This window comes from Cervus elaphus, chromosome X (genome assembly GCF_910594005.1).
Source record: "Cervus elaphus chromosome X, mCerEla1.1, whole genome shotgun sequence".
NCBI classification, from domain to species: Eukaryota; Metazoa; Chordata; class Mammalia; order Artiodactyla; family Cervidae; genus Cervus; species Cervus elaphus.
In genome coordinates, this window is record NC_057848.1 from 156,821,158 (window position 1) to 156,842,490 (window position 21,333).

Here is a 21,333-nt window from a genome sequence, read left to right on the forward strand (position 1 = left end):
TCTGCATTGCAGGCAGATTTTTTACCAGCTAGGCCACAAGGGAAGCCCACCTAGTAGTATTTATTTTTTATATTGGATCGATGCTCATTTTATATCCATAGTTCATATGTGAGTCAAGAGCTGTGTACCATTGTTCACTCTCCTGATATTTACCACCTGTGCATCGTTATTAGTCATTTTCTTTCTAGCATCCATTTTTAGTGAAAGTAGGCAAGTGTGGCAAGCAGTATTTCTTAGAGTCTTATTGTTTTTGACTCATCTGTGAAAGTGGATGAAATGTGTATACATATGTTTCTAAGATTAAACTTTAATGAAGTATACACTATACACATTATAAGTGTATAGCTCAATGAATTTTCACCAACTTTGCACACCCCTGTCACCAGTCCCCTATCAAGAATCAGAACATGAGCGGCTCCCATAACTCCCCTTCATGTCTCCTTCTGGGCACTCCCATCCCCCCAAAAGTAACTACTATTTTGATTCTAATGTCATAGATTGATTTTGTCTGCCCTTGAGTTTCATATATATAGTACCACACAGGATATCTGACTTTTCATTTTTGTTTGGGAGATTCATCCATATCATTGTGTTGTGTGTTGCAGTTACAGGATAGTATTCCATTGTATGACTGTACCGTAATTTATCCTTTCTACTATTGACGAACCTTTGGTTAGTTTCCTGTTTCTGGCTTTAATGAATAGTGTTGTGAGGAACACTCTTGTACATACCTTTTTTTTTTAAACTTTTTTATTTTGTATTCAGAAATAGCTGATTAACATTGTTGTGATAGTTTCAGGTGAACAGCAAAGGGACTCAGCCATACTTATATGAGTATCCATTCTCCCCCAAACTCCCCTCCCAAAAAGGCTGCCACATAACAATGAGCAGAGTTCCTTGTGCCATACAGTAGGTCCTTGTTATCTGTTTTAAATATAGCATTGTGGATTATACCTATCTTTTGATGAACACATGTGTATGTTGACTTAAAAAATATTGGCAATCCAAAAGTTAATAGTTAATGTTTTATTCGGCAGGAATTTTTAGGACTTCAAGCCCTGGAGACAGCATCTCAAGTAACCTTAAGGGAACTGCTCTGAGGAGCTGAGGCAGAGAGGCTGGTTATATAGAAGTTTTGCAACAAAGGGCAGGTAATCTGAATGTCGAAAGATTATTGTTAATTAAAGAAAACTAGATATCCCAAGTTAAGGAATTCAGTGCTTTTCTATGTATGGGAGCTTCCCTAGTGGCTCAGGTGGTAAAGAATCTGCCTGCAATGCAGGAGAACCTGGGTTGGGAAGGTCCCCTGGAGAAGGGAATGGTAACCCACTCCAGTATTCTTGCCTGGAAAACCCCACGGAGAGAGGAGCTTGGTGGGCTGCGGTCCATGAGGTCGCAAAGAGTCAGACACGACTGAGCAACTAACACTTTCAGTTTTTCACCTTCTGTGTATGGGAAGATGCAAGAGTCTGGGTTCACTGACATCATTCCTTTGATTTGCCCCTCAGCTACCTGGGTCTGCTCGCCTGGTGGCTCAGACAGTAAAGAATCTGCCTGCAATGCAGGAGACCCAGGTTTGATTCCTGGGTGGGGAAGATCCCCTGGAGGAGGGCATGGCAACCCACTCCAGTATTCTTGCCTGGGAAATCCCATGGACAGAGGAGCCTGGCTACAGTCCATGGGGTCACAAAGAGTCAGACACGACTGAACAACTAAGACTTTCAAGACTTTGAGCTATCTGGGGCCTGTATCCTGTGATTTCTCACCCTGTTTCCTCAGGGCTCATGATAGGGAGTGGCTGCAGTCTGATGGCTGCTAGATGGCAGGTATATTCTTTTCCTGAGTTTCCTCAGGGCTCACCAGCTCGTGTTGGAGGGCTGCAATCACTCTTGACTGTGACATCCTTTGTTTACTGATAGGGCAGGAGATGTTTTTCTCGTGTGCATTACTACTCTGTAAATGCTGTAGGGGAAGAAAAAGAACGTTCCCTCTACCCTCCTAGGTTCTTGGCTGAGACCCCCCCCCCCACCCCCCCCCCCCCCCCCCCCCCGGTAATAAAAAGACAGATTAACAGGAGAAAAACAAACAGAAGTTTACTAATATATATCCTCCTGTATACATGGGAGAGACCCATGAAAACAGAGTAACTCCCCCTAAATGGCCCAAGCCCCACTATGTTCAATACCATCTTCCACTAAAGACAAAAGATTTTTTGTGGGGTAGGGGAGGCCAGTTCTAGGAATTATCAGGAAAAGCACAGTGAACAAGGTTGGGGTGTTAATGCAGATATAAGTCCTTGCCTTCTCCACTGAGAAGAGTCTCTAGAGACTTAAAGTGACTGTTCTGGTATGGAGAGGGAGACACCCTTGCAAATGGAGGTTCCCCTTATATATGTAAACATCTCTTCCAGAAGGGTCACGTCTGCTCGCTTTTCAGAGCTGCTTCTTTGTATGCTGTTTCTTAAAAATAATCAGCCTCAAGATAATTCTTACACCAAAGAGACATTTTGAGATGTCATATTCTGCTCCCCTTCAATACCTAAAAAAGAACGCTTTTGATATTGTCGTAAAGTTGCTTACTCGTGTCTGATTCTTTGCGACCCCGTGGACTATAGCACGCCAAGCTTTCCTGTCCTTCACCATCTCCTGGAATTTGCTCAGAGTCATGTCCATTGAGTCAAGGATGCCATCCAAAGAAAGCTTCTAACGTATTTCTACTTATTTTCATGGTTGTCAGTTATTTTGTACTCTGAATGCAATTAGGATTAGGAACCATCTCTGTGTATACTTCCATATCTGTATCCATATACTGTGTTGAGGCTTTTTATTCATAAGCTGAATTAAGTTTTAGTATGAGTTGTTTTGCTTTAATTTTTTTCTAGGAGTGTTTGTATATTCATTTATTCCTTTACTGGCTACCTGTATCAAAATGTCATTTTAAAATTTCTTAAGAATTTTAACTTTTTTTCCTGTGATACACACGCGTGATTATTTTGAAATGAATGACACTCCTGGAACTGTCAAATGTATTTTACAGATATTGAGGCAAAGGTTTACCCACATGAATAGTCTTAGAATCATACAGGCTTATTAAGCCCTGATTCCTAATTTTGCCAAGGAGGCAAAAAGGGAAGAATGAAATAAATGAAAGAGGTTTTGAAAAACTAAAGTATGCTTTATTTTGTTGTGATTACACCCAGGTTTGTAGGTTGACACGATTATCTCCCTTTGTCCCAAATTTGTCCCAAATTATTCCATTCAGCAAATCTGAAGTTAATTTGACAAACTGAATAGAGCACATTAGCCTGAAATGGAGCAAATACCTTCCACTTGACTTTGGTAGGAATACACTCTTTATGCAGAGAACGCTTGGTGAATTACTACAGTCTGTAGCCGTGCTTTTTAGATACACAGGTAGATCTTTTTGAAATGTAGATGCGGGTTCTGGGACGGGGCTGGAGATGCTTCCTTTTGGGGGACCACACTTTGAATAGTGAGGCTTTAAGCACAGCTGGGATCTTTGTCCATAGCCCTTTGAGGAATGATAAACATCCCTGTCCTCGTGCCTCTCTGGTTGGCCTCCCAGCACAGGCGGACAAACTAGATGTGTTCAGCCTGCATTACAGCACAAAGCCTGGTACTCCTTGGGCGTTTCTTTAAATCTCAAGTAGCAACTCCTTTCAGCCTCCCCTTACCTAGACTCTCCTCAAACATTCCAAACAGCTGAAGAAAAACCACTGAACTCCTCAAACGCACGCCAAACCCAAACATACACATACTCACACACACACTCTCTCTCTTTAAACCCCAGATACTGACTTGAAGGGAGGAGTAGGGCAGGGCAGGCTTGAAACTGCCTTCTCTTCTGCTGGCTTCGGTGCCTCAGACTTCCTCATTTATTCCATAGAGACTGGGTGTCTGTCTTAAGATCCTGGGCCCTGAGCACCGCAGTACACTCAGTCCCCTTCCAGCCACTAGCTGGACATTTCTCTCCGCCCATGTGGCAGCCTGAAGTGCCAGGATGAACCCTTCCCAGCCTACCCCTGGGAGCAGCCCTCAGCCAGGGCTGGTAGGTATTGAACCCAGCTCTTTGCCCCTGAGAGGAACCCCTGAGACGGCTGGGCAGTCTGCACTGGCTCCCAGAGCTTCCAGGACTGAGACTCGGCCTCCCCCAGTGGTAACTGGCTTGATGATGCATCTGTTTTAGCTGCCTTCCTGCCCCCATCTCACTTCCCCATTCTCCTGTGTCCTGGGATCACATGCTAAATAAATTGCTTGCTCTCAAATCTTTGCCTCAGATTACCTTCTGGAAGAACCCAAACTATGGCAGGGCTCTTTGAGGCCAGCAGTCAGGAAGTACTTTTGTTCATTTTAATAAAACACATTACACGAAAACACGGGAGCCCCTTAGGTTGGTTCTCAGGAGGGCTTCACCAGTGTCTAGTTAGTTTGTTGGCATGACACCAAGCATTCAGGTGGCTGGAAGTAAGCCCAATCTCAGAAAGAACGCTTCCGTGTTCTGGATTGTCAACAGAGCTTATACCTGGACTCCCAACAGAGCTGACTCTTGTCCTTCTGAGTCTTGCTGGGCCAGGGGTGGGGGTAGGGGGAAAGTGTATCTCTGAGTTCTGCCTCAGGGCCATTGAGCCATCTTGTGGCCCTGGCAACCCTTGCCCTGGCTGTATCCTACTTCCGTGTTCCTTTCTGTAGGCTTGCCTCCCTGGGGTTCTCCGTCATGAGCTCTCTTGCCAGCCCCTTGAGACTAGGAGTCCTTTCTTGGACCTTCAGTTTACTGCATGGAGGCTCCTGACTTTAAGATTCAAGGACGTACTACCTGTTTTCTAAGCTTTGTGCCAATGATCAGTGCTCCTATAGCGTGGGTTTTTTTAAAATTAAATTTATTTTTTGGCTGTGCTGAATCTTCATTGCTGTGTGTAAGCCGTTTTCAAGTTGTGACGAGCAGGGGCTTCTCACTGTCATGGCTTCTCTTGTTGCAGAGCATGGGCTCTAGGGAACGTAGGCTCAGTAGTTGTGGCTCCCAGGCTGTAGAGCACCGGCTCAATGTGGTGGCGCACAGGCTTAGTTACTCTGCAGCATGTGGGATATGCCCGGACCAGGGATCAAACCTGTGTTCCTTGCATTGGTAGGCGGAGTCTTTACCGCTTGACCACCGACGAAGTCCATAGCCACGTCTTTAGCTTGTCCCCCTCCTCCTGCCTTTCTCTCCAGACTGGAGTTGGACCCAAACTTTGGTATAATTTAAACTTCTCAGTGCATTTTAGAACTGCCTGTGCTCTAATTGGGGATCTTAGCCCTTCTGTATGCTCAGAAGGCTGCCTTTTCCCCTCGAGACCTTGTTCACAGCATTCCCCTTTCTGTGGTTCCTCGAATGATTGGAACCCACACCAGGCAGAGATATTTGGGAGGGTGGCCTGACCTGGCATTTAGAATGGATCGCTCACAGTCTTGCTCTACCCCTGCCAGGGTGTGCTGCCCACCATGTCTTTGTTTGGGCCTCCTGGGATTCCTGATTAGAGACCCTTGTTCCTTTGGATTTGGTATTTTAGGAGTACCCACTACATCAGTGGGACTAGCTTTAATGTAAACATGTATGAAAACATCAAGGATGGATGGTTAGGTGAGTGCTTCCCTGTGACTTTGGGCTTCCTTTCTGGCTTGTAGACTGCCACCTTTTTGTTGCGTTCTCAAATGATGGAGAGAGGTGATAGGGGAGAGACCTTCTTTTCTTAAAAGGCCATAGTCCTATTAGATCAGGGTACCACCCTTATGACCTCATTTAACCTTAATTATCTTCTAGTAGACTTTGTCTCCAGATACAGTCATGTTGGGGGTTAAGGCCACAACGTAGTAATTTGGGGGTGAGGAGTGGGACTCCAGTGATACTAATAATTGTGCTTAGCTTCCCCCCCAACTCCTCCAGTCATCTAGCTAAATCCTGAAATTCCACTATTAGAGATTCATTTCTTTGGCTTAAAGAGTTGTTAAAATGTAAATGGGTACAGAATTTGGTTGATGTGTCTTGATATGAGGTCATCTCCTAAGAGCAGATAGGATTCAAAAAGTAGGAGGCCATTGGGTGCCAACAAGTTGGGAATGGGCCCTAAAGAGAGAAAGAGTTCTAAAAAGGAAGTCAGTTTTCCCTGAGCAGCATCTTTTTGTTAACTTTGCCAAGGACTGTTCCAAGTCCTCAGAATTATTTAATCAGTTCCTGCAAAATAACCCTTAAAATCACATAACTGAGTGCTTAACCTAGCTTTCTTGGATCTATGGGTGATTTGAAAGCCTTTTAAAGAAGTCTTATCAACTCTCTGCAAAGGGAGAAGTATTGATAGAAGTACAACTTCTCATTGGCTTATCCAGCCTTCTGTCAACACTTTTTATTAGCCAACAAATTATGTGAAATGACAACAGATGTTTGTAGTAAAGATTCTTGTGTTGTTGGAGCCTAAAGTACTTTTTGAATCACCAAAGATTAAATTATGTATGGGATAATTTTCACATTAACTGCGATATTGATAAAGTCTTGGTCCCTGCTTGTTACTGAATGATAATCCTTTATCAGCCCGGATATTTCCATTTCAGTACTTTGTCTTTCTCCCGTGCTAACATCGAAATGGTACCTGAGGTAAAATGAGCCCTTCTTGTGGCTTGTTATTGCTAGGATAGGCTGCTTTTGGATAATTGACTAAGGTAATCAGAACACTGTGTATGAGCCAGGTATGTGGCTTTGACCCCAATGTGGCCTTTGCTGTTACGGAGACCTCTAGAGAGTGGATCAGTGTTTGTTCAGTTCTGATAAGGAAAGTGCGTGGAATTCCATCTCTGGACCTGCTCCATCAATGGTGTCATTTAAAAGTCTTCAACCCTGGCTGTACGTTAGCTTTTTTAAAAAAAAAAAATTATTTATTTATAGGCTGTGCCATACAGCATGTGGGATCTTAACTACCCTGACCAGGAATCGGACCTGTACCCCTGGCATTGGAAGCTCAGTGTTAACCACTGGAGCACCAGGGAAGTCCCCTCTAGCTTTTTAAAAAGTGCACAGAAGTAAGGACTGTCCTGAAATTGGTGTTCATCTTCTCATATGTTTCTTTATACTTATCCTATATAGGAATATGTCCCTTAGTAAGAGAAAATGCTGCTTGCGTGCTTTTTTTTTTAATTGGAGTATAATTGCCTTACGATGTTGTTTTGGTTTCTGCTGTATGGCAGTGTGAATCAGCTGTATGTATACGTACATTCCCTCCCTCGTGGGCCTCCCTCCCATTCCACCTCCTCCATTCCACCCCTCTCAGTCATTATTTGCATGCTTTTAAACTATGCGGTATTTTTTTTTACCCCCATATTCTGCAACTTTAATTTTGTCATTGTCTTTTGTTGTGAGATTTGTCGTCATTGCTACATGTAGCTCTTGCCCATTTCTTTTTCTCTGCTCTGTAGTAGTCCGTTGTGTAAATATATAATCTATTGGTACATTCTTCTATTGAGGCCATTTAAATTGCTTCAGGTTTTATTATTAAAAATGAAGCTGCTGTGAACAGCCTTGAACATGTTTCCTTATGCTAATATATTTCCGTAGAGATTATATTTAGGCATGAAAGTACTTAAAAAAATTTTTTTTAATTTAAATTGGATGATAATTGCTTTACAATATTGTGTTGGTTTCTGCCAAGGAATGGAAGTACTAGGTGGTAGGGTATGTGCCTCTTCAACTGTACTGGTTGTTTGCAGATTACTCTCCTAAGCAACTGGGAAAGAGACTTCCTGTTGTTCAGCATTCTTGCCAACACTTAGCATAGTCAGACTTGAGATTTTTTAATATCGCTGAGATGATATTGTATCTCTTTTGGTTTTAATTTGCATTTCTCTGAATATTAGTGTTCATTGACTATTTAAGTTTCATCTTCATGAAATTCTAGTTCAAGTTTCTTTTTTCTTCTATCAGGTTTTCTGTGTTTTAAAATTGACTTGTAGATATTCTTTATATATTCTGGATACTGATTTTTAGTGATATATGTCATAAATAATGCCTCTCAGTCTGTGGCTTATTTTTTTTTTACTTTTTATGGTATTTTCTGATAAGATTCTTTCATTGTAGTCAAATTTCTTCTTTATTTCTTTTATGGTTTGCGCTTTTATGTTTCTGTCCAAAAGACCTAAAGATATCTCTGTTGTCTCCTAAGTTTAAAGTCTTGGCTTTTGAAATAATTTTAGTCTAATTGGAATTGAGGGAGCAGTCTATGTGTGGATTGTTTTTCCATGTGGAAAAACATTTGTCGCAGGATTAGTTACTGAAGAGTTGATCCTTATCCTCCCTCAGCTGCATCTTCCCTGACCCCCTTTTGCTATATCGAGTACCCTTATATGTGTGAATCTGCTTCCAGGCTCACTAAAATTTGGCTTCCTGGTATATTTGTCAAACCCTGAGTATTAAACAGCCTTGATTACCGTAGTTCTCTAAAGAGTCTTGGTATCTTGCAATTCAAGCCTTCCTTTGTTATTCTTTGTCAGATTGTCTTGGCCACTTTCTTTTACATTACATATACATTTGGCCCTCCATATCCATTGGTTCCACATCCAGGAATTCAACCAACTGCAGATTGAAAATATTTGGAAAGAAAAATTCCAAAAGATTCCAAAAAGTGAAACTTGAATTTGCCATTAACTCAGCAACTATTTACATCATGTTTGTGTTGTATTAGGTAGTATATGTAATCTAAAGATGATTTAAAGAATACATCCTCTGTAGATTATATGTAAATAACTAGGCTACTTTACGTAAGGGACTTGAATATCCTCAGATTTTGGTATGTGTGGGAGTTCCTGGAATACCAAGGAACAACTGTAACACCTTGTTGTTTAGTCACTCAGTCATGTCCGACTCTTTTGTGACTCCATGAACCGTAGCCTGCCAGAGTCCTCTGTCCATGGGATTTCCCAGGCAAGAATACTGGAGTGGGTTGTCATTTCCTTCTCCAGGGGATGTCTCCAACCCAGGAACTGAACCCAAGTCTCCTGCATTGCAGGTGAATTCCTTCCTGCTGAGCCACCAGGGAAGTCCCAGTGTACACCTTAGAATTACCATTAAGTTCCATAAAGAACTTCATTAAGATTTTGAGGGAAATTACCTTGAATCTGTAGCATTATTTATTTTTCCAATTATTATCAAAGTAATTATCAATTACTTTGATATAGATTATCCCATTTGTGTCTTGCAACAACTTGAGAGTTAAGTTAATATTGTCCCCTTTTCTCAGATGAGAAAACATATTAGAGAAATTAAATGCCTTGTCCACAGCTCACAAAGCTAGTCGATGGCAGAGTCTGGTGTGTGTTTTTTTTTAACCCCCCCCCCTTTTTGTTGAGAAATAATCCACATACCATAAAATTCACCATTTTGAAGTGTACAATTCAGTGGTTTTTAGTATATTCACAAGGTTCTGTAACCATCACCACTGTCTAATTCCAGAACATTTTCATCACCCAAAAGAGAAGCCTTGCACTCATTAGTGGTCACTGCCCACTTTCCCCTCCTCCCCTCAGACGCTGGCAGCCACTCTCTACTTTCTGTCTATGGGTTTGCCTGTTCGGGAGATTTCATAGAAATGGAATCATGGACTATATGGTATTCAATGTCTGGCTTTTTTTCACTTAGCATCATGTTTTCAAGGGTCCTCCATGTCATGAATTGCAACTTCACTCCTTTCTTTCCCTTCATTTTTTTCTTGGATCCGTGTCCTTTCTTCATTTTCATCTTCTTTTCCTTTTTCAGTCTATTCCTTTTCCTTCATTCCTTCAGCCAAGTCTTTTGACTCAGCCCAGTGGTCTTTTTATAGTTACCATGTTAAGCCAATCAGTAAGTGGAAATTTATTTCTTTAAGAAATTAAGGATAAAATGGTAACACATGAGCCTAACAACGAAGTTCTCCAGCCTCACTCCCTGTTGGCATTCATTGGGCGCTCAGACATTGAGCTGAGTGCACCAGAATAAAGGATCAACATCAGAGATCTTCAGAAGAATCGTGCCAGTGTTGTTTCCTCTATGCTAAGCCAAACTTTTGCTAAGCCATGTGCCTGGAAAGCGGAATATTGTTTAGGTTATGAGCTGTGCATTAGATATGCATACTTGCTTTTGTAGAAGAGAAGTCATATTTTCTTCCAAAGAACTTGAGGTTGTTCAGTTGAATGTGTTATACAGATCTTGGTTTGAAAGAGTTAAATAAAGCACTGTGTGCAAGGAACCCTTCTCTCTTTAGAAATGTACTTACTCAGTTCAGCAGTATTTTGCTGTTAACCTTAACCTTCAGTTGAACTATGAAGAAGAATCAGAATGAATGACACTACAATTTGCCAAGCCCTGATGTTAACTAGGGACAAATATGTATGTTTCCCTACAAAGTATGCTGAATTAATTCCTTACCACTCCTCAGACCACTCCCAGTAAACAGGACCCACATTTGTCAGGATCGGAAGAGAGGAAAGATTAAATGTGCACACACTTGTGTGTGTGTGTACACAAAGACATACACTCATAATTAGTTGATCTGCAACAAACCTCAAGCTGTTCTCTATAACTAAAATTAAGCCAATAATTCATTTAGGTTTTAACCAGCTATTTCGGAAATTGTTTTATAAGGCTTTAGTTCTTCCAAATGTTCACAACCCACAAAATTGGTTTTGGAAATAATCATTTTTCCCTTTGCCTACAAGGAATCGCAAAATTGAGTTTGAGTTCATTTGCAGTCATTTTTCTTCCCCTAGGTTTTTAGATATCATTTTTTTCTCTGCTTCCTTTTTTTACTTGCCTTTTTTTACTTGCCTTTTATTCTTTCCACAATAGTATGTCCAGCTCCTTCAAAATCTCTCCATTCATCCATGCTCTCTTTCAACAAGTCTTTCTAACATTCCTACTATGCCCAGGCACTCTTCTAGTCATTGAAGACTCAACAGTGAACCCAACAGACAAAACCTCAGCCTTCGACAAAGCTTATTTTCTAGTGAGGGAAGCAGATGATAAAGTAAATTAAATACACATTATGTTAGATCGTGATTCATGCTATCTGTAGAGGAAAATGTATCAGAAAAGCGGCACAGGGAGCATGGAAGGGCTGCAATTTTAAATAGCATTTCTTTAAGTCAGGGGTTGGCTAACTTTGACCTGTAACCGTCCACCTTTTTCTGTAGATAAAGTTCTATTAGCACACAGCCACATCCATTTATTTACAGGTTGTCTGTGGGGTTAATTAGTTGCAACAGAACCATATGGGCAAAGCCGAAAATATTTACTCTTTGGCCCTTTGCAGAGAAATGCAGATTTTATTTACTTATTTGTGTTTTGGCTGTACTGGGTCTTAGTTGTGACACTCAAGATCTTCAACCTTCATTGTGGCCCGTGAACTCGTAGTTGCGACATGTGGGATCTAGTTTCCTGACCAGGGATCAAAATCCAGGTCCCCTGTGTTGGGAGTGCTGCGTCTTAGCCACTGGACCACCAGGGAAGTCCCTGCAAATTTTTATTTATGATAACATTGTATAATTAGTATGCATGTTGTGCTTTTCAGCTTCCAAATCATCTTTATGAACTATGGCCTTGTCATGAGTGTGGCAGCCGTATCAGGGTGGGTATCAAAGTAGTTTTGTTTTACAGGTCACTGAACCAGAGAGGTTACTGGGGTTGTCCAGGGCTGCTGCTCTTGTAAAGTGGTGATGTTTAGCTCTCACAGCTGGTGCATTTCCTGGCCTGATCTTACTGATGATACAGACAACCCAGCTTTTTAGCACTGGGAGCTTCCTAGCGTACACAACACAGGCAGGCGATACTAGGTAGGCATCAAGAGTGTGAGCTCTAAACCTAGGCTGTCCAAGTTCAAATCCTCACTCTGCCACTTACTTCTGTGACCTCTGTGCTGTGCCTCAGTTTCCTTTTCTGTAAAGGAGTTATAATAATATGCCTTCTGGGTAGGGTGGTGATGCATCCCAGTTTGCCCGAGGCATCTCGGGTTCATGCCTGCTTTGTCTGCATTAAGTAATAGTGTCTCATTTTACTCCCAGCTGCTCCAGTCTGAACATTAAATTATATACGTACCCTAGCTAGGGTTGTCGCTGGGCTTGAGTTAGTACAAATAAGGCTCTTAGAATCCTGCCCAACCTAGTCTGTAGCAGTGGTTTCTTATCTCAGTGCTGTGCCAACTCATCAGTTCATTTTCTTCTGACTCATTTTTTGCTTCCATTAAGTCCAGACTTGTTCCCTTGAGAAGTGATTTTGTGCGTCTGGGTTAACAGGTGGTAGAGGATCCTTCTTGCAGGGTACAGAGCCCTCCACTTGCAGTGTTCATCCCCCAGCAAGCCTCCGGCCTCACCCCCTGACCTCCTTCCGTAGGTCTTTGTCACATGTCATTGTCTCATGATGCTTTCAGAGACCACTTCTCTAACTTGCCATACCGTCCCACACACTTCGTGTCTACTAACCTGCTTTAGTTTTCTTCCTAATACTTAGGTAGATTACTGAGCTGCTAATAATGTTTTTCGTGTAGTTTTGTTTTGCTGTTGGATAGAAAGAAAAAAAAACCCAAATAGGCCTGTGAGATTACTTTTTTTGTTTTTCAAAATAGTGTAGCTTTATTGCTAAAATTTGAAAAATTACAGAAAACCACAGTGCCACAAATATAATCCACCCATAATCCCACCCCTTCCCTCAGGGTTGTCATTTTGAGGTGTATTAAGAAGAACAGTTTTATCATAGAACTTTAGCTAAACAGCTTATAAGCAAGTGAAGATTTACTTAGTTCTCTAAGGATTATAATTTTGATTCCTTTAAGATAAACCTGTCTTCATGTTTTCATCTGAAACTGCTCTGAGAAAATATCAAAGCACTGGTGCAGCCTGGTCCCAACCCCAGAAATAAAGGAAAAAAACACGGCAGAGAGTGGAGTGCGAAAGCAAGCTTCCCCACTGCAAGTTAAGGTCTGTTGGCATATTGGCAACACGTTAGCTTGACTCTTGCCAATGTGAATGTCTTAATAGAAAGATCTTGTGGTAACATGCTTTTATTTGCTGATTTCCTTTATCATATGGAACAAGTTGCACGTTCTTTGTGTCCCACTGTCTCCTCTAAGAATATAATTCAGCTGTGTGTTTGCTCCACAACCCTCTTTAAAACTTGTAATTGTCTCATATGTTTGTTCATTTACATTTTTATTTGAGTGCCCCACCAGCATGTCAGTTCCAGAAGGGCACAGTTGTATCTGTCTTGCTCACCAGTGCGTTCCTAGCACCTCATGTAGTGCCTGGCACATGGTATTTACTCACTAAATATTTGTCAAATGGGGAGTCCACTGAGCCTGGTGGCGCACACATCCCCTCCGTGCAAGGGACCAGGGTGGGGACGACCCTTGTGCAGGGTTCTCAGTTGCAAGAGAATAAAGCCCCAAAAGATGGCCCTGGCCCCTCAAATATCATCCTCATTTTCTCCCCCAGTCCCCCAATTCCTTTAACAAATGACAAAGTTATTAATTCAGCCATCTGAGTTTGTTTAAAGGGTTGATGAGTTTTGAGACAGGAAGCTCATTTTAAGACCATAGTCAGAGATCAACAGGGATTCTCGCTGTGGTCCTGTGAGGTGGGGGGGCAGTGATGATGGGATGGGTATGAGGAGAAGAGCCCAGGGCAGGGAGGTGGAAGGAAGGCTTGGGCAAAGTGGGATGGCCAGAGTGGAAGGAACACAGGAAGGGTAGTGGGCCCACTGCCCACACAGACTGTGTTTAGAGAATCTCGTTCAATTTCACCCGCCGCCCAGGCCTTTGAAGCAATCAGCCAAGTGCCTGACACACCTGAGCAGTGGATGATGGCAGTGAGGTCATAGCTAAGTGTTTTGAACATGTACTATTAATATGAGCCACACTCTCTGCTCAGCACGTTTCCTGTACTTACTCACTACTCCTTCACAAGAATTTTAGGAGACAAATACTACGATTATTCCCATTTTATGGATAAGGACCATCAGTTGGCAAGATGTTCAATATCTGAGACAGCTGTGTCCTGTGGCTTGTGGCAGGCTAAAGTTACATATTCGTTCTCATCAGGACTCAGTAAAAATATCTTGTCTCCCCCCCCCCCCCTTCTTCTGCAGTATCCTATATGTGAAAGCGCTTTGGCAATTTCGTCAATAATTTGGCATGATTACTGTAGAATAACTAAAAGCAGCTTATAATACTTGTGGAACATGAGTTTTAACAGCAGCTCTTTTGAGATACTGTGCCCTTTTTCTTTTCTTGCACAAGCACACTACATCTTTATTCAGGCAGATCGTGCCCATATGAGATGCTATTTTCAACATATATTTCTAATTACAACATTGATTTTTACTATTTATTGAGAATTTGCTATGTGCCAGGGATTATTTTAGGTGTTTCATGTGTAGTGACACATTTATATGTACCAACAACTGTGAGATGGATGCTATTGATATTATCTCCATTTTATAGATGGAGAAATTGAGGCACACAGATAGACTGAGTTAATTGCCCAAAGGTTTTAGGAGCAGCAGGTAGCAGAGCCAGAATTCAAAGGCAGGGGCTTATGTCCCTTTAAACACTCTGCCATTTGCTTCATGAGTGGGCATGGCGACCTTCCTTTACTGTGGTTAATATTTATTGACAATTCACGAGGAAGTTACTGAATATTCCTTCCTGAGATACCCCACCAGCTGTAACCCAACTTTCCCACCTGGGTTCATTTCCTTTCAGCCCGACCGTTTCCAATGAGAACCCAAGAGATGGATTGAAATATTCTCTTTCATATTCACTTTGCAGTTTTTTACTGTGAAATTTTTCATCTATTTCTGAGACTAATGTGTGTTATACTTTGGAAGAGAAGTAATCTTTACTTTTTTCCTCAGCATTCTAATTATCATTCTAGTTGAGTTGCCAGTTTCACCAGTAGAATGTTTTGGCCTCCATTCTCTTAAGTAGCAAGCTCAAGGTCCGCATGGTGGAAGGAGCTGCCTTTCTGCTATCAAGTTTGCTGACCCCTCGTAGAATTCAAGGTCAAACTAACTGGCCCACACGGGATATCACAATACTTTCCTGCAGTGTATTAGAGTGAGTTATAGGGCTTCCCTGGTGGCTCAGATGGTAAGGAGTCCACCTGCAGTGCAGGAGACCCGGGTTCGATCCCTGGGTCAGGAAGATCCCCTGGAGAAGGAAATGGCAACCCACTCCAGTATTCTTGCCTGGAAAATCCCATGGACAGAGGAGCCTTTCAGGCTACAGTCCATGGGATCACAGAGTCGGACACAACTGAGTGACTTCACTATAGACCTTCTAACAGGCAAGCCCAATGTGCCTCCAGGTTCAAGGAGACTTTGGGGTCTGGTGGCAAAGTTGAAACTTTGGGACCACTCATATGGTCTGCTCCAGATTTCCAAAAATGTCTGGGGAGTTAGACTTTTGCTGTAAGGGAAAAAAACAATACTCTCTCACCACTTGGAACACCTCAGTTTTGGAAAAATCATTAAAAAAAAAATACCACGAAGCCACCCATGCTGCATCAGTGCTGGAGGGTCATTAGGCAAAAGGCAGCATCCAGACACTTGTGGGAGGTATGATTTTTATGGACTGTTTGTGTGTCCAGTTTTGCAGTTTTCAGAGGAGGACTCCACTGGGGCTGTCAATGAAAACCATTGAACCTGTCATGCTGTTGTTTGCCAGGTCTCCTGGAAAAACACCCTGGGCGGGTCAAAGAGGGGAATACTAAAAAAAAAATATGGACGGCCCTGTTTTGGTGTGAGGCCAGGGCTTGGTGTCACAGCCAGATTCCCCGGTGAGAGAGGAGTTTCCATCAGCACAGGCTTTCCCCACCCTACCTTACACCATCCTGTCTGAAAAAAATTAATTCCACTTCCGGTGTAGCCAAGGAGAGTCACTTGAAGGCAGTATAAACAAAAGGAGCAGGTAGTGTTGATGCTTGCAAAGAATATTCTTATGGGGGAGAAAAAGAAATGAGAAGACCAGCCAGCAAGTGGGAGGTTTTCCTGGATGTAGGAGAGCTGCTTGGAATGGGATTGAGTTCTGGTTTCTAAGGACCAGCCCAGCAAACCTAAACCTCTAATGTAGGCAAACTCTCCTTGGGCATCTCTTCCCCATCCGTTCCCTTTTGCCCTCACTGAACTAACAGCAGGTGCCCATCTCAGAGCTCCTGTTGTCTGTGTCTGACCCCGCAGGGCTCTTCCCGGTCACCCATGCCTGTGTGATCCCCACTCACCAGTAAAGCTGACTTGATCAGTTGAAGCTCGCAGTCTTTAATGGGTATCAGTGCTTTGCAAAAACAGAAAAATCAAGCCTTGACAGGTGGTCTTTTAGTTATTAGTCAGAAATTAAGAACTCTGAGGGTAGGAGAGGAGTCCTATGCTAGGCTACTTTTAACAGGGCAGCCTCTCCTTCAGTCCTGCTGATATGGAACAAGTTTCTCAGTCCTCCACCTCCCAAACACACAAAAGATAGAATTAGTCACTCCCATCTTTGTGTCCTCAGAGCTCTTAGAACTCGAGCACATTTTATAACACTGTTCATCTGTGAGTAGGAATTGGAATGAAGATGTTTCTGGCTTTTCCAGAACATCCCCCTTTAGCCTTTCCCAGTGCAAATAATGGGCCAGCCTCCATTTTAGAAGGGAGTCTTAATTAGGAGCCAACTTCCTATAGATGATGTTATCAACCGTCAAAGGCTGCTGACAGGAGGATTTAGCCGTGGACTGAGAAGTCACTGCTGAGCTCTGTGAGGTGGGAGTCCTGGCCGACCTTGACAAGAGTAGCACAAAATCCTGTTTGAAATAATTTCCAGAGAGGTTGGGAAGAGAGAAAGTGGCCATAGCAAGTATGGACAAGCCCTGAGCAGGTTCAGTGAAAGGACTAGTTACAAGGAAAAACTCTGCTTCCTCGAAGAACTGTGTTTTCTCCTCTTCATGGATGAATTCAGAATGGAACGTGATTCTTTTTCTCTTTGGGCACCAGAGAGCCCTGTTTGTGGTTTGATATTTGATAATACAAATGTGAAGTCCTTGTGTCCTTGCTGTTTGTTTTCTAATGCCCCTCCTTGGTTTTGATCTCCTTTTTAATGTGTATTCTCCTTGAACCTGCTTTTCTTTGTGTGGGGAGAGAGAGGGAATACAGAATGGCATCTTGTCATCTGTGGTCTCCATTGTTGAGTACCTCTTGGCTTTTTGTCTGCCATAAATCACCATACAAGTGGAAGGCATGATTACTATCAAGAACAGATGAGGAGGAGGACAACTAATTCTCTTTATACAGGGGGGTTCTATAGATAGTTGTGGAACATGAGAAGGGAGATACTGGAGGACACCTGAGGCAATAAAGTCTTCCTCAGCTCTTCCAGAACCTGGCATTGAGAAATCGAGAAAAAAAATCCTAGCAGTGTGTTCCAGAGGGTATACTTCTGATTTACTCTTGTTGATGGAAGCAGTAAAACCCCTGTTGTCCTGACAGTTTGATGGTCAGTCTCTGAATACCTTCACACATGCACCTGGAGAAGAAGCGAACCTCTGCAGGGAATCCTAGGGAGAAAAGAGTTCCATTGAAAACACCATTAAGAAAAGTGACCATTTATCCAACCCTGACATCTAATTTGCCCTTTCTAAACATTTAGTGTTGTAACCACAAACAAATGACAGGTTCCAGGACGCCAGGGAAAAGTAAGCTTTTAAAAAGTCTGTGAAAACATCATTCAGGGGAAAAATAAGTTAGAGTGGGAGTAAAGTACAGACTATAAATGAGGAAGAGGAAAGAAAAGCGTTTTAAGAAATGACCTTCTTGTGGCTTCTGAGTTGTACCGAGTGGTTTGATGTCATTAGCCAGATGATCCTATTGATTTTCTTATATTCATGTAGTAAACAAATGGAAATCTAAGCATTTTCCCACTTCATAGTGCATTGTTTCCTGTAGTTATAAATACATCTTTCAGTCACTTAGGGTGGCCAAGTAAGGGAAGGGGTCTTGGGCTATGCTCCTTAACCCTTGGGTGTCTGGCCTGAAAGGCCCATTTTCGTATCGTGCGTCCCCTCTGGTGGCAAGGAGTAACGGGGCAAGGGGAGAGCTAGGACGCCTCAGGAGTCTACTCCACAGGCCACTGTGATAAATGACTCTCCCAGGGAGATTTTCACCAGTAAAAGCCCAGAGATGAGCTGCAAACTGCCAAGAGTCCACCCTCTTGCCTGCCAGTCCTAGAAACATCTTGCCGGTCGCTTTATGATTGCATCCCAGAGACCATGTGAGATGCATAGAATCTGTATTATGCTGGCTTCAGAGGGATGGGTTAGGAGGAAATGAGACCACCTTTGAATTGAACTAGCCCAGGCCACTGTCTTTTGTGCCTTGTGGGTCCTTAAATGGGTACTTGTAGTACTCGCAGAAGGAAAAGAGAAAAGCAAGAAGCATGGGGGGAATAATGAAAGGGAGGAAAGGTAGCTAGAGAGGAAGAGAAAGATGAAGAGGAAAGGAAGAAGGAAGATGCATAAACTAGATTTTTCTGTGTAACAAAACACCCCAGCATTTAGTGGTTTAGATAAAGCCACAGCCATTTCATTTGTTCCCAGTTCTGGAGTCTGCAGTGTGGGCTGGGCTCAGCTGGACGGTCCTGCTGGTGTCTCTCTGCTCACTCATGTCCCTGCAGTCCCCTGCCAGTCAGCTAGATGACTCTGTGCTGGAGGTTGGCATGGTAGTGGTAACTGGGCACACGCCTTTCACCACCCAGCAGGCTAACTCAGGCTTGTTCTCCCCCTCACATAGTGGCTCGAGGTTCCAGGAGCAGCAGGAAAGTGCAAACTTCCACAGTCACGCACTTTTTAAAAGAAATATTTGGCCGCATCATGTGGCATGTCGGACCTTAGTTCCTTGGCCAGGGATCAAACCTGTGTCCCTTGCACTGGAAATGTGGAGTCAACCACTGGACCGCCAGAGAAGTTCAAAGCACTTTTCAAGCTTCTGGTGGCATCACATTTGCCAATGTCCTGTTAGGCAGAGCAAATGAGTCCATTCCATGTTCAAGAGGTGGAGAAAGAGATAATCCTCCCTTTTGCTAGGAGGAGTTGCAGTCACAGTGCAGATGGATTGGCATACTGGCATAGGGAGAATTTATGGCCAGTTTTGCAATCTCCCGCAGAAGGGAAAGGCTAGAACTCTTTTGCTGTCAGGATTGGCAGAGATGTAGCAGTGTAGAGATTAAGGCCCTTGCCTTGAATTTTACAATGATACTATAAATCACCAAGTTCCTATATTCTACAGTCTATCTGTTGAATAGGGCTGGATAATAATGTAATTTCTTACTCATTTCCAGTGGGAACAAGAAAAACTTTATGGGCAAAAGTTTCCTCCTCTTACTCCCTGGAATTGGACTAAGGAGCAGTTAAATGTTTAGTACGTCTCAAGTGGCAAATGTATTTGGAAACAGAAAACTTTAAGGCAGTAGACTTAATTTTTAAGTCGTGTTGAAGATGCAGCAAAAACTTAACAAAGGAAAAATTGGGAACTTTCCTGGTGGTCCAGTGGCTAAGACTCCAGGCTCCCAATGCAGGGGACCCGGGTTCGATCCTGTCAGGGAACTGGATCCCACATTCTGCAACTAAGAGTTTGCATGCCACAACTAAGACCCAGCACAGCCAAATAAATAAATATTTTAAAAAAGGAAAAATTGACATGGTGATTTTCTTAGTACTTGGTGGAACCCATCCTACACTTAAAATTGTTTGTTTTTTCTTCATCTGTGTATCTTTTCATCATATTTTATTTCATTACTGAAAACACAGTATCAAAGCATAGTTTTAGAGGAAAATGATCAGAATTTGTTGCTATCCAGTGGAAAGAGGAGTTGAGAGTTAATTAGAAAGCCTCAGGTGTGGCAGTTGGGATTGATTTAATGTGGCAGTAGTTATCTAAATTCGGTTTTCTTCGGGAAATGTTTTCATACAAAAGGAAGAAAGTTCATGTCTAGTTAACTTTGTATGAATATAGCTTAATACGACTGTCATTAAAAAAATCAAGTAGGTGTTTTTGTGAAATAGACAATGAATGCTCTGAGAAAGAATTCATTGGTACATCCTTACATACAGATACACACTTAAGGTGGTAATTGTTTACACCCTAAGGAAAGGCATGCCCTAAGTTTGGAAACACCTTTAGTTCCGCCATGTTTCAGGGAGACCTGTGGTTGCCTCACCCAGGGGGTCGGGTCTGCTGATCAAGAAGTCATTCAAAGGGGGTCCCTCCCTTTGTGCTCTTTAATACCCTCTTCAGCTCTGGGCAGAGGTAACCATCAACATTCTAGCCCCTTGGATACATTTGGAAAACCTCAGGCTTTGGAAGGGGAGGAAGGAGAAGAGGGAAACCATAGGATGAAGGAGAGTAGAAGGGAAGAGAGGATGAGAAAACTGGAGAGGGAGGAGGAGAGAAAAGGAAACGTTCAGTGCTCCAGAAAAAACAGCATTGGACCAACAGTCCAAGAGGTCTGCCAGCTCCTTACCCTGGCCTGGTTCATTCCACCTCTGACCCAGCATCACCAGTGTGACTAAGAGGTCATCTTCGCATGGACTTCCATTGTGGTCTAGTGGTTAAGAGACCACCTACTTTGAATTGCAGGGAACTTGGGTTCGATGCCTAGTTAGGGAAGTAAGATCCTACATGCCGCAGAGCAATGGAGCCCACATGCCACAAGTAGTGAGTCTTAATGCTGCAATGAAGATTTCATGTGCTGCACCTAAGACCCGGCACAACCAAATAAATGAATAAATATTACCAATGATGTAATGATTCTGCCAAACAAACAGAATATCACCCATAAATAAATAAATATTAAAAAAAAAAGAAAGCAGTCATCTTCTTAGATGTTTCAGAACGCAATTCCTTCTACAATTTAACAATGCTCCAAAGCAAGATGCTTCTCTTAATTTAAATACTTTGGGCTGTAGTTTAAAGCTACCTTTTATCATCGCCTTGTGCCCATGGCAGAGATGAAGACCACCTCCCTGTCACGGTTCTTCTCTGAGGGCCTTGGGTACCTCATAATAGGTACACAAATAATACCTTGGGTATTATTCCTAATCCATCGTAACCTCCACCTGGACTTGCAGTGTGGATTTTTTCCAGTCTATTCACAGATTATGTTTTTAATACATTTCATTGGTTGCCTGCTCCATCCCTTCAGGTCCCTTCTGACCATTCTCTGCTTTGCTTTTGATGCCAGACTGATTCTAGTCCTGCCCACTCTGTGCCAGTCTTTGGCTCTATGTTTCAGTTGAGGCACTTACC

The 21,333-nt window shown here is 42.6% G+C and overlaps 1 protein-coding gene across 8 annotated transcripts in view; it reads left to right on the forward strand.

The window, feature by feature from the left end:
- The window catches only part of ADGRG2 (adhesion G protein-coupled receptor G2), a 126,988-nt gene that overhangs the window by 16,181 nt on the left and 89,474 nt on the right, over positions 1-21,333 (forward strand). The window contains exon 1 of one of the 8 annotated variants that reach the window (XM_043896672.1): positions 12,759-12,983. The exons of the other annotated variants lie outside the window; for them this stretch is intronic. The gene's annotated coding sequence lies outside the window, so the exon portion shown is untranslated. Of the gene's footprint in view, positions 1-12,758; positions 12,984-21,333 lie in introns of those variants that run through there. 8 annotated transcript variants of the gene reach the window in all.